Consider the following 14,323-nt stretch of genomic DNA (forward strand, 5'->3'; position numbering starts at 1 on the left):
CGAAAATGCAACATTTTAAATTTAATTTTTGTTCCATACATCAAATACTTTCTGAGCTACCAGCGATTGAAAAATGTTCAATTTTTCTAACTTCAAAAATTGAAAGCTCATACCTTGAAGTAAATATTATATTCAGCCATAACAAAAATACCTGGCAAATATTTTTAGCTGAAGAATGCAAGAAAAAAATTTGGAATGAACAAAAATTTCATTTCTAAATCTGACGTTGATTGGCCCGTACGGTGCATAAAAGTTATCATCGATGTCTAAACTATTTTTCATGAATGAAACGAAATGATTCGTTTTTTTTCAATTGTTTTATATAGTACAAATATTTTTGGAAACGGTAAATTTATTTTTCGTGCATAAAAGAAAAAAAAATCGTATTTCTATATTACATAGGATCTTTTTGAATCGATGTTTGACAACATCGATTTTATTTCAAAGTGCTCACCCCTATTGTGACTAGAAAAAAATTGTTATATTTGCGAAACTTATCTATACATATTTCGATAACAATCAACTAAAAGCTAAATAAATTAAAACAATTCATATATTTTACCAAAGTTGGTTTATGAATCTAATTTGTAGCAGAATTAAAAATATTTTTCTCAGTGTACACCCTTAGTTGACAGTTTGCGCTCGAACAGGCTGTCGAAATCTAGTACCGCTATCTAACAAGCTCGAACGCTTGGTCGACTGCGATAAATAATGCCGCAATTTAGTCGAAACGACTTCAAAACGTTTCGAATCGAGTCACTCGAATCGAGATGCGGAATGCCTGACTTTGCGCAAAATGATTAATACGTAGGGGAACTGGGGGCAAGTCCGACATCGTGGGTAAGCCCGACACCCCACGACTTTTCCCAGATATCAAATTTTGAATCATACAATAATAACAGGATATCATTAGTACGATTATTTTGAGCATTTCGAGACACACAGATACCATATAGATTTATCCAATGTCACAAAATAAACAAAACATGCGAAAACAAAGTTGATGCGCACTTGGATGCTATTTTTAGTTGAAACACTTTAAGATTTTAACAGCACAAAGGCTTTGGAAATCACCAGTATTTTTGCCGCACATTCTAATCTACTCTCCATATCATTATTTATCTGCGTTGAGGATAAGTTTGAGTATTCCAACACTGTTTATTGGGCATTTAACAAAAATGTGCACTGTTGGGGTAAGACCGACAGTTTTAGGAGGGGTAAGATCGACACGCTATTTATTTATGGTTGAGTTCATTTTTGATTCAAAGCGAACGAGTTGGGAGTTTTTTATGGTATTCTACTTTTATAATATCATGTTAAGATTTGAAATATACGGAAACTCTGGCATTTGCATTTATTCCTTGTCAGTATTGTCTCAAGCCGACCAAAAAATTAAAAATCAAATTGAGCGCGATTCATAGTTTTATTATAAAACGAAAGGAAAAAGGATAATCTAATATGAGATTCTAAAATGATATTAAATAACAATTTCCATCGACTGCCGGATTGTTGATCAACAGAGTTCCGAAAAATCATAACACGAATCGGATAGCTTACTACATAATCGAAAAGATTAAGAGGGAAAATCTTTACCATAATACAAACCAAGTGTTGAACATTATTTATTCACACCTTCCTCTCTTTCTCTTGCTACGCGATGAAATTCCAGAAAGCATGCATTTGTATCACACATACTCATATACACATAGTTACACTTTATCACACATACACAACACATTTTTAATGAAAAAAATTGGACAAAAAGAAAGCTAACAAGGGTTTCGCTCTTGCCACTTCGGGGTGTCGGTCTTTCCCGCACCGTTTTTAAAATGTTATTTTTCTCCATTTTTTGGCAACCAATAATTTTTAATGAATCCATTTTTTGAAACGCTTAAAAAATTATATCTTGTTAAGAACCATGTAAACAAGGATTACGCACAGAATATACAATTTTTGGAGCTTTTTGGTATTTTAGAAAAATGATTGCGCTTACGGTGTCGGATTTGCCCCCAGTTCGCCTAACGCTGTTGCAACGCTACTTGGTCCGGATTGAATGTGTTTTATTTTGTTGATTACAAATGGTCGGTGTTAAGTCAGACCAGACTAAGTCGCAAAACATCAAAAAATGAGATAATGATAGCACTGGATAAAGAAAATCGTCAGCTACAATCGACTGTTGCCAGATGTGAAATATGTAACAATAAACAAGAATTATGGCAAAAATTAATTTCCAATCATAATGTAAATGATGCTGCAATACAAACTGTAAACTCGTTTTTCTCGAAATCAATATTTTGTCACTTTGTCCGGTCTGACTTAACACCGACCAAATGTACTTGTACTATATATGGGTCATTCCATGCGAAGTGATCGAGGCACGTGTAATCGACCTCCACGGATTTGAACAAAATTTATAGGAATTGTTCATCTAGGGCCAATATATAAAAACCCAAATTTTTGTGACAATTGAACCACCCCTCGGGTCATGGGAGCACCCCCCGTTTTGGCAAATTGTCAAAACCCTTGATTTTCTTTTGATCATATCTCCGGTTCTATTTACTCTAGAATCCAACCACAGGATGGCTTTTGAAGAAAATTGTTCAAGGAGTCTATAAAAAATATTATTTTTTGCCGACAGTGTTGCCAAGTATGCAATTTTTTCAGTTAAATATTAAAAGTTAATTTTTCTCAAAATACGTATATTTTAATTTTGAAAATTTTAATGCCATCGCGTTCCTCAGACATTTTTACATAAAAAACACTTATCATCTCAATATAATATGAGCGCATCCTGAGATACACCGTTTTGAAGAGAAAAAACCGCAATTTCCCATATAAAATCGCAAGCGCACAACACTAAAAAACCAACTTGAGTATTCTGAGTTCAAACATAATTTTTCGTGAAGTAGACGAGAAATGATGAAAAACTACGTATTTGGTTTGCTTCTAGCAGATCAGGGTCGATTTTTATGACAGTTTGAAGATTTTCTCAATTTTTGCCAATAAAAATGGATTTTTATATGAGAAAATCGGAGTTTTTCCCTTCAAAACGGTATATCTCAGGATGCGCTCATATTATATTGGGATGATAAGTGTTTTTTATGTAAAAATGTCTGAGGAACGCGATGGCATTAAAATTTTCAAAATTAAAATATACGTATTTTGAGAAAAATTAACTTTTAATATTTAACTGAAAAAATTGCATAGTTGGCAACACTGTCGGCAAAAAATAATATTTTTTATAATCTCCTTGAACAATTCTTCAAAAGCCATCTTGTGGTTTGATTCTAGATTAAATAGAACCGGAGATATGATCAAAAGAAAATCAAGGGTTTTGGCAATTTGCCAAAACGGGGGGTGCTCCCATGACCCGAGGGGTGGTTCAATTGACATAAAAATTTGGGTTTTTATATATTGGCCCTAGATGAACAATTCCTCCAAATTTTGTTCAAATCCGTGAAGGTCGATTTCAAGTTTGCATCTTTTTTTGATCACTTCGCGTGGAATGACCCATATTCATTTATTTATCAATAGTTTAAAAGAAATCCAATAAATTATTTTAGGTGCAAAATATGTTTTATTAAGAAAATGGCTGAACAGGATTTCATTCCGCAAAATTATAAAATGTCTATGAAAAATCTGCAAAAAAATGAAACTCGTTTAATAATTAGTTTTCATAAAAAGAATACATACAGTGGAAATAACTAGATAAATTTCAAGTAATACTTGTTGTAGCAATTTTCATCGACATACGCTGAAAACTGCATTAATGAGATAGTTTGGTTAGTCAAGTCTCTTAAGTGGCAAAATAAACTTTTTGCCCCGAGCAGCAAAAAACCTAGCGCCGCCACTGAAAGAAGTTGACCACATACTTCTCACAAACGGAGGAAAATCTTGCAAACTTGATCAGCAGGTTGAGAGTGTCCACAATTTTAATCTCTACGTTGTGAGTCCTATCGAAAACGAAATCCTACAAAAATATTCAAATCTAGAATTGTCTCTAGACAAAATTGTTGTAACAAACTCAAATCCTACATAAAAACCGACTTAATCCACCTAGTAGTGAGATAAGACATCTCCTACACATAACACTGATGGATTATTCATTAGACTGCAGATCTCATGCAAAGTAGGCACCCAATTAGAAGCGTGATAAACACAGTTTTTGGTCCTGCACGAATAAAACCTCGAATAACCTGAATAAATTATAAAAAATCATTAAAGCAAACGAAATTTTAAAAAAAATAATATAGCAAAAAAAAAATAAAAAAGTTATAACATTCATATAATGAGTAGAATGAATAACTTAAATCAAATTACTAAAATAAATCGATCAATAGTTCAGCTCATTAAACAAACAATACGAAAAGTTAAAACGAAAATGATAATAGAATAAATTAAATTTGGTTAAATTGACAAAATGGAAAGACTGAACAGAATTAATAATAGTAAAAGGTAAATTTCCTATTTTTATTCGACCTGTGTTGAGTCAACTGTCACCTAAACTGATAAGTGAAAAGCACAAACTTGGGGACGAAAAGGTTTCACTATGTTTATAGCGCTATAGTTCGATTATCAAAGGAAGAGAATATAAATAAAAGTTGAAGCGATTATATTTATTTTGGCAAAGACAAAGACACGCGCACTTTATTCGCGACTGCCTAATGATCAATTAAATTCTTTATAGTCTGATTGATTCATTTAATTATAACTTTCTGCGTACATTCTTCAATGCAAAATAGATTAACGTTCCTTCATCCAACTGTTTAATGAGAATCTATACAAAATTCAAATCCATCCCGAGTACACCATCCAAATGAGCCGCAGAAAAAACGCTCCGTTTCCAATCTGCTACAATGTCCAAATCAAACAACTCCCCCTCAACACGACCTTCACCGTATCGTATCGATTGATGACGGGCAAGGGAAACTTTGTCGGTTTACTGCCTCCGTCTTGGACCAAAGTAAAACACACAAAAAAAACAGTTTCTGCCACTTGAACAGCGTGATCAACGCGTTCTCCTAACAAACACACGATCGCATAGACCCACTGAGCCCGCAGAAGAGGGCGGCTTCTTTTGACCTATTCATTACTAGTTCCATTGATCCGCAATTTCTTTTGCTGCTGCTGCTGCTGCCGTCACCCAAAGATGGTCGTCTGTCTTCGGTCAAGTGTGTAGAGTGGTCGGGAAAGTGCTACACTTTTCATCTATCAGACTGACTGAGGTGATCCCGATGTGTGTAAACTCTTTTTTTCCCTCCACTGCTGTCCGATTCCTTTTATGTTTGTGCTGCTGTCGGAATTCAATTCCGTGGCACTCGAAAAACCAGAGCGAGAAAAAAAAGCGTCCGTTGGCCGAGTCTCCCAGTTGCAGTGGCTGAAGTAGGCAAAACTCAGAGCGGTCCATTGTTTAACTGTGGAACCGTGGCGCGTATTGATTGGATTTTGTGTGTTTTTCCTTTTCAAGTGTTAAATCACTCTCGTGACCACCGTGATTTACAAGAGAGTGTATTTCGCGGAACAAATTTGTTTCCAGGTCTTAGCCGCTACCGCCGCCGCCGTGCAACCGATGAATGTTGGCATGAAGAAAAAAAAGCTGATTGAATTACCCGATCCCAACAGGCGGGAGATGTGATTCCGAAGACGTTGACTCAGCAGTGCGTCGTAGTCGTGGTCTAGTTTTTCTTCACCCCGGTGAATAATCCTTCTTAGGTAGCGGCTAAAAATAACACCGACTTCCTGCCAGCCAGCAACCACAAAAATTCTGATTGAGGCAACCCGCACGCAGATCGGACAATGTAATCATACTGTTTTTCTTCGTAAATAATCCCCTTTCTGGTGGATAAAGCTCTCGCCCGTCATCATCACGAAGTGCTGTGGCCTCCAAAACCAATATTGTTCTCCTGATCGGTGAGGCGTGCGCTTACTGTTTGTTGATCGGACCTGACCGATCTCATTAGCAACCGTAAGTCGTGCAGCATAACGACCGCCGTCGTCCCTGCGAGAGCTGCAGGTATGTAATAAATAGCAACCAAAGAAGCCTCACAACTCCATCAGCATCAGAAACCACAACACAAGATTGTTTGCATTAAGCACCCCTTCCCCGTTCCCCCGCAGAGCCTAACTTCGGTCGTACAATTCCAATAAGCACCTCATCGTGATGATCATAAACCCCCCCTAGCCCATGGTGGCAGTGACGGCAGCGGTGGCGACTGGGTTTCGATCCAGTCTCGGTGCACCACTCCAAGCAATCATGGCTTAGCGCCTCATCCGATGGACTTAATCCAACCTGATTCAATATGTAGGGTGTACTTTTATCCGTCCGGTCTGACGTTACCCCGGACGGACAGCAAATGAGTGCTGGATTGTTTTAATGTTATTCCAACCTCATTCTCAGATCATCTGGATCATGTTGATCACGGGGCTCATACATGAACCGATGTATGGTCGTCAGCGATGATTCGTGGCTGCTCGGTTTCGGGAAAGGTGCCCCGGGCGGAGGTTTTAATCTAATTCATGACGGGGCGAAATTTTTCAGGTATTTGCACTTTGGATCTAGTGGACGCTGGGAATGGCGGTACTTTATTGGGATTAAAGTGCTTTATTTCGGGTTATGTAAACAGTGTGGTTGTTTGCTCCGGCGGCGACGCCGATCATTGTGGGGCGAATGAATTGGGATCTTGTTTCCGATCCGCCCGAAATGAGTGTTGGCGCCAGTGAGTGCGCGATAGTGCTGGTAAAGAGCAATACTGAGATGAAGTAAGTGATAGGAAAATATCGAAAGACATAAGACACATTGTTTCCAAATCACAAGATTATGGCCGTTCTCACGTTAAGCACTACACCGGATTCTGTTTTTGCACGCACTTTTTTTGCACGGATTTTTTTTTGCACGACTTTTTTTGCACGACTTTTTTTGCACGGTTTTGCCAAATAACACGATTTTTATGTATAAAATACCTATTTCGATATACCAGTTTAATGATTTGATCATCCCGTGAAAAAAAACCGTGCAAAAAAAATCCGTGCTATTTCGAGAAACCGTGCAAAAAAAATCCGTGTTATTTTGAAAAACCGTGCAAAAAAAATCCGTGTTATTTCGAGAAACCGTGCAAAAAAAATCCGTGTTATTTCGAAAACCGTGCAAAAAAAATATTTTTAATGGGCATTTAATAACAGCATCTGAAAATAAATGGCATTGGATATTTGCAATGCAAATGGGGATGATCCGCCAATGTGTAAAAATCGCGTATTTTTCAATTTTAAGAAATGAGTTGTTATTCAAAATTCAAGTTATGGTAGTTGAAAATCAATAATGTTGGGCAATGGTTTTTATAGGATTGTATGCTTTTTAGATATCATCAAATAATATTCCGGTTCATATATCACATCGCATTGGCAATGGAGCAATTGGTATATGGCCAAGTTCCCCCGGGTAGTGCCACTACACAAAGTATATTAATTTTGCTTGTTCAGTTTGCTAAGCTAGAAACTGATAGCGAAGATTTTAATATGCAGGGATACGCAATACGTATTGTTTGGTCTGAGTAGATAACGACTGATGTTTCTTTTTATCAACCAATTAGTGATCTCTGATTAAATAGAACTTTCAAAGAGTTAGGAACAGGCACAAGTCTATTTTTTACTGAGATGGGACAAGTTGGTACTGGACCTGTGGCCTTCGTCTGGTATGATCCATTCTCGTTGGTACGGATGTGTTCATGACTGGTTTGTAGATGAGTGGTCCTACTTAAAAGCGAATTGATCACTTCGCTTGGGTGGAGATATATGTGACTTCTGCTAGCTATCGAGCTTGGATATGTTAGCTGGTTCCAAGAAGATGTGCAGGACTGGCACCTACGAGAATGTTGATTGTTTCACTCGAGCTTTGGTTCTTGGAAATAACAAATCGCTTCCTCGGTATGATATGCTCGAGTTGAATGCTCAGGGGTTGAAATGTGTTTGGAGGATTGGTGGTCTCCGAGAGCAGATGCGAATAACTCTGAAGTATCCAATAAAGGGAGATTGTATCTGTGGAACTGAAAAATATTGTCACTACTCTAGCTTATTGGTACATCGTAATAACTACCAATATCGACTATTTAGAACAGAGATTTTCAAATTCTGTTATAAGATCGAGAAGATATATAGCACAGTTGTAGTGAATAAAGTATTTGCGAATAAGGACCTAGGAGACGAAAGAAAAGAACAGGAACAAGACAAAAGGCGGTTCTAATTCTAAATTGGTTTAGTATAGATATAGACTACTCAAACGCACTGACAGGAGAAAATTTTTCAGAATTAGACAAATTAGAGGACATCGCACTTTTTGAGACACACATGCACAAAACTTTATCGTTCTCCTAAAGATCGGTGCTTAATTGGCAGATAGTCGCCATTTCGTACGATTTTGCAAAATTTGCCTCGCGGGACGGACCGATATCCACCCAGGCACAGGTTGCAGTCGTTAAAAAAACTAAATTCGATAAATGTAAAATAGCGAATTTTCAGCTTTTCAGGAAAGAATTTTTCATCAAAGTGCAGTTTTGGAAATGTTAGTTGCAAAGGAGGGGTCTGTCAACATTGCAAAATGGCAAATGCTGCCTCTTATCAGGAAAGAGTATTTGATTAAGTAAAAGCCAATCAATAGGCCGTTGAAAATTGACAATTTCTGACATTTCAATTGCGCAAGAGAGTCTTTGTATCAAAATGATTTTTTTTTTTACTTTTCATGAAAATTCTTTTAGTGCGAAAATAACCATTTACATAAAAAATCGCAAAAAATGACAATTTTGATATTGTTGTCCCAGAATCGAACAATGTTTCTTACCAAACTGTATATGACCCAAGGGGTGAGTCGCTTAGAACAGTGTGCCATACACACTGTATCACCTACCATAACACGATATAAAATTACGATTCACAGTAATACACGATCATTTCACTCGTTACCACAATGTGTGGCACAATGAGGCACACTTTTGACAACTCAAAAACTGTCAACAAAGTGTAGTTGAATAATCATAGCAACCATTGCTTTTGTTTTACTGAACACCATGGCACAGCGTGGCACATCGTGGCACATTGCGGCACAAGCTACCACGCTGTTTGTTTGTGAGCACAATTCGATTTGTGCTAAGCGACTCACCCTTGATATGACCGCATACTGTTCGAAAGGTCTAGTTTTCTTCGTTCAAAAAATGTTACAAAACCGAAAATCGGCTGAAAATGACAACGTAGTTAATTTAGTTGTGGCAAAGGTTCCAAAAAATGTTTTTTTGCTTCAAATTTTCGTGTGTACATTACTTTGTATCGCATTTGTTATACTAGTTCATTTTAAAAGTTTAAAATCACTGTAGCACAGTGTAATCTACAAAAAGTTAACAAACTCTTAATAGTTGAAACATTTTACCATTTTAACTATTGCTTTTCAACGGACAATAACTTCTTTTAACGAATAAAAAAACTTACATTTTAAAAAAAACCTCCTCGAAAAATTAAAAAACTTCTACTGGGCACATTGACAGCCCTTGTGCATTTAAAATGTCAAACAGCATTCATTGTTAAATACGATAACCAAATAGCTGTTAATTAAAAAATTCAGATTATTTTTACACGGTTTCTCAAAATAACACGGATTTTTTTTGCACGGTTTCTCAAAATAGCACGGATTTTTTTTGCACGGTTTCTCGAAATAAAACGGATTTTTTTTACACGGTTTTTTTTTGCACGGAACGCATCCCCCGTGCAAAAAAAGAATTTGGTGTATTACAGTTAGCTGGTCGAGGAGTGAAACGGGTGACATGACAATAGTTCAATCACTACCAAGATAGTGTGACCCATGATTATCTGCCCATATCAGAATACATATTCCGTTTAGAAGATTTAAATAGCACTTTGACATTAAAAATGCATTACTTTACTATCTGGGACTTTACTATCTATCCAAAATATATCCTACATAACAAAACTTTGTAAGGTTTGCACACTTATAACACCCCTATTACTAGAATGATTTTAATCATTCATACACCAGCCGATTCAGAATCGCCTAACTTAAATGTTTAAATTGGTATAATTGGAAAGTTACCATTCACGAAGCAGCTTTTTTAGGTAGAGCCGTCAATATGAAGCACATTAGTGGCTCAATCAAATACGAGAGGTTGTAAATAGAGGTGCCACGTGGATACAAGAATCATTTGTTGCTCGCATATCAAACGAGCAACATCATGACAATAACGTCCGAACGGTACAACAAGCGGTAGACGATATCCACAAGCGGCATAGGTGGCATTAAACTGCACTCAGCCAAACCGTGTACCAACCTTTCGTCGTTCAGCACCAATTGCACTCGCTTCAGCACTGTGTGCAAAGTCCATCCTACGCTTTTCACCACGCTGTTCGACCCGAAACCTTGCATACACAAACGAGTATAGAAAAGCGAACGGTTTGAGCTGCGTACACACAATCTGCAATGTGAGTGGGCTTAGTTAGTTCCGGATTGAGTTCAACACTGCAGGGTGCAACGCTGCTTGTGAGACTGCGTCGGGTTATTTTTATTCTTGTGTGTGCGTTTCATAGGAATTCTCATGCCAAAATGTTTTCGGCGAACTGTAGGTACTAAGAGTAATAAGCCTATTGACACACACATTTCATATTTTGGATATACGTGATGAGTTTTTTATCAGTAAGGTATCTGACAACATTCTTCTGTGGGTATTTCTAAGACACGTGCGAACTGAACTGGATTCGCACCTACTGAAAGGTAGGTGTTAGACATGGTCTAAAGACTCGCCATCTCTACCGTTTGTTTACCATTTATCTGTCAGGGTCATTCCAATCGAACGCGATACCTGTCAATGGCCATCGTTGAAGAAGGATTCGAAGAGATTTTTTTCAGATTGAGTGCTTTAGACAGGTCTCGTACTCGAATGGAATGACACTGTCAGATAAACAGTAAACCAATGATAGAGATGGGAAGTTTTTTTTACCAGAAGGATTCAGCGTCTGTAATTTTAGTGGCTGAGGATATTGAGTTATTTTAGAGCAGTTTCAGTTTCGATTTGTTTTCAAAATGTTGCGGGCCAAGTGAACAACATGCCTCTCGATCTAATTTGCATTGTCTCGAGAACAAAGGAAGCATTGGATTATTCTTGTCACCATGAGTAAAGTTGACAGTTTTTCTCCGAACCAACGGTCCTTGCCATCAAATTTTGTTCAATACGACCGTGCTTTAATGGAGTTCTGAAGGTGGAAATGCAGCTTATGCTTACGGAAGTCACGTATCTGCAGTATCACCATCTTCTCAATGCAGTGTTTATATTATTTAACACGTTAGCACAAGCCATGCGTTTCGTTTTGCAGAACAACTCAAAACACGTAGTTGAAAGTGACAACGTTGGAGTTTAAATTCCCTTATATATTGAAAATGATTACATAGATGTAAGGCTACGTGACGTGTCACATCCCACCCCTCCTGAGTCAATTGCAAAATTCATGTTGCAATACGGAGATGCTGAATCCGTTATACCTGAAACTTTTTCCCGGGTAACGGCGTTTTGTAGTGGGGATGCGAGTCGAAAGACCTGTTCCCTCCTACTTGACCATAATACTCAAAACTCGCGGAACCTCAATTAAACAAATTACGCAATGTACCTATAAGGGGCAAACTTCTACATGCAAGTATTGTCATCAGACAACACATCATAGACAACCTTGCATGGAATATGCAGAGGAGAATGTATCTCAACCGATTTCGAATTTCAAAAGTATTTCGAAATTTATTTTATTTTATAATCTGACCTTGCTGGTCTTAATCAAATATTAAGTACTAAGTATTAGGATAGGGAAAAGCCTGTTTGAGTAAACCCTCATTTAAACTCTTCTCAAATTTGCGTAAAAACCCCATATTACCAACTCATCTACGGAAAACCAACGCAAAATAGTTTTTAACACCAATGCCTGAACCACAAACGATGGTAGCTGCTCCGACCACAATAAAAACCGAAAAAGAAGCATTCAACACCCCAAAATCGACTTAAGCATCATCGGTAATTACAATGCACAGTGGTCCGAATACACATTTTAGGAAGACAAAAATGTTTGTAGCTAAACCTTACATTTTTGGAGCTACGATGTCTTCAGGACAAATAATCAGTATCCAATGAACTATCTCCAGATGTAGATGGTATTAGGGTGACTCTTGTTGTTAGGGTGTTACAAAAATTATTTTCTGAGGAGATGGAATATGGCAGTCTTCAGCAATATTGTAGATAAAATAATACCAAGCAATTTTTCTCAAGACATCATAGTTGTATCTCAAAAGGTGTTCATTTTATAACTATTTTAATAGAAAAACTATGGGTGTTCCTAACAAAAACTGTTGTTTTGCTGCAACTTTTTTATTTTTTATTTCTCGTAAGTGGTGTCTTCATACAACCTTTAAAGCTCTTCGAGACACTTTTTTGTAATAGAAGAATCTAGATATCACTACATACTAGAACCGAAGTTATGAGCAATATTGAATAAAAAATAGGTCCTTTTAAAATATTTATATCTAAAATTGAGGCAAACGAAAAAAAAATCTTTTTCTTGCATTACAAAGAGAATACTTTCAGACATATTTAGAAATAAATGACGAAGGTGATATTTCTCGAATAAAAATAAATTGAGTTTTAAAATTTTGATATTACTACTGAAAAAGGCTCTAGGGGAAAGTGGGGCAATATCGCCATGTGGGGCGAGTTGAGCATCCCCGTTTTCCAAAAATCTATGAACAATTTTCGATTTTTTTGTTTGCACGAATGCTTCGTCAATCACCATTAGATGATGTAATACTTCATTTGCGACAAAAACCAAATCCTAAAGCACGAAAAATACAAAAATCTGATGGGATGTCAAAGAACTGAAAATGTTATAAAATTCAAGCTATATGAAATAAGCATTCGCATGACGTATGTGTACGGTAATTGAAAAATGCAAACATCTTCGGAATATTTAACGTCTTTCTAAGTATTTCAAACATAAAAATAATTTAACAAGACTTTGTAGTTCCTTCAAAAAAAATTGCGAAAATAGTCCTAAGGCATGGGGCAAAATGAGCAGCACACAAATCTCATATGAGTTCATGTATTAAATTCCGAAAAGTTATCCATATGTAAACGTTTTATACCTGAAACTACTACGAACGATGGATAATAATATTTGCTTGAGAAAATTACTCGCAATAATATGATTTAAACAAAATAGAAATTTGATTGTAATAGTTACGAAAATGATGTTAAAAAACTATAAGATGAATTTCATAGGCAACTAAATGTCACTAAATCAATGGAAAATATAATTCTTAGTAATCATAAGTGAAAAAAAATTGAAATTTTGTAATAAAATATAATATTTTGCGACATGATCATATTGCCCCTTAAGATTGCTCATATTGCCCCACAAGCTTTTTACCAAACCAAAAATCGATCATAACAAAAAACGATTATTTTCAAAGATTTTTAATTTTCTTCAGCATGTTTAGTAACTACGTGTGAAGAATATATTTTACTGTACCAGTAGAGGGCAATTTGGGATTATTTGTATGTTTTGCTGCAGATATATTTGCCTTCAACCTTGAGGTGCTCATATTTCCCCTATGTAGAGCTAAAATTTCTCAAGCTGGTCACCCAAATTAGGTGATATCGCAATTTCGATGGAAAATCCATTTTTTTTTAAGATTGAAGGTAAAACCAAATTCAGATGGGTACCGCGAAAATTTTTTTTGACCACAGTATCACAAACTAACAGACATAACACTATGAGAAAATTCCTTAAAAAAATATCGATCCGCCAATTTTACTAGAACACTAGCGCCACCATTTATCGACGGTCCCAACCACTTATTTGCAAAATGGTCATTCTTCAGGCTCGGGAACAATTTTTCACAAGTGCTCTATCCCCCCTACTTGCGCATATATCAGTGGAGCCATTATGGGAGAAAGTTGTTTGAAATTCATTAAAAATAATAAAAAGATCATAGAAACACGAAGAATTTTTACTCATTTAACCAATATATTTTAATTTAACGCGATGATATATTTCAAATAAATTTGCTCGATATATTGTGGCCTGCATTAATAGCAATCGATTGATATATAAACATGTGTATTAGACTGGTTCAATTCTCGACTTTTAGCTCCACCAAGCTCTACTGATTCCTTTTATGGCCCTTAGTAATTGTGCAAATTTTGGTACCGATCGGTTGTGTCTACGGAACCTCCAAAAATTTCAAAGTTTATCTGGAAGTTTGTATGGAAAATCGGTTAACATTGAAAATAAA

This window comes from Topomyia yanbarensis, chromosome 2 (genome assembly GCF_030247195.1).
Source record: "Topomyia yanbarensis strain Yona2022 chromosome 2, ASM3024719v1, whole genome shotgun sequence".
Classification (NCBI taxonomy): Eukaryota; Metazoa; Arthropoda; class Insecta; order Diptera; family Culicidae; genus Topomyia; species Topomyia yanbarensis.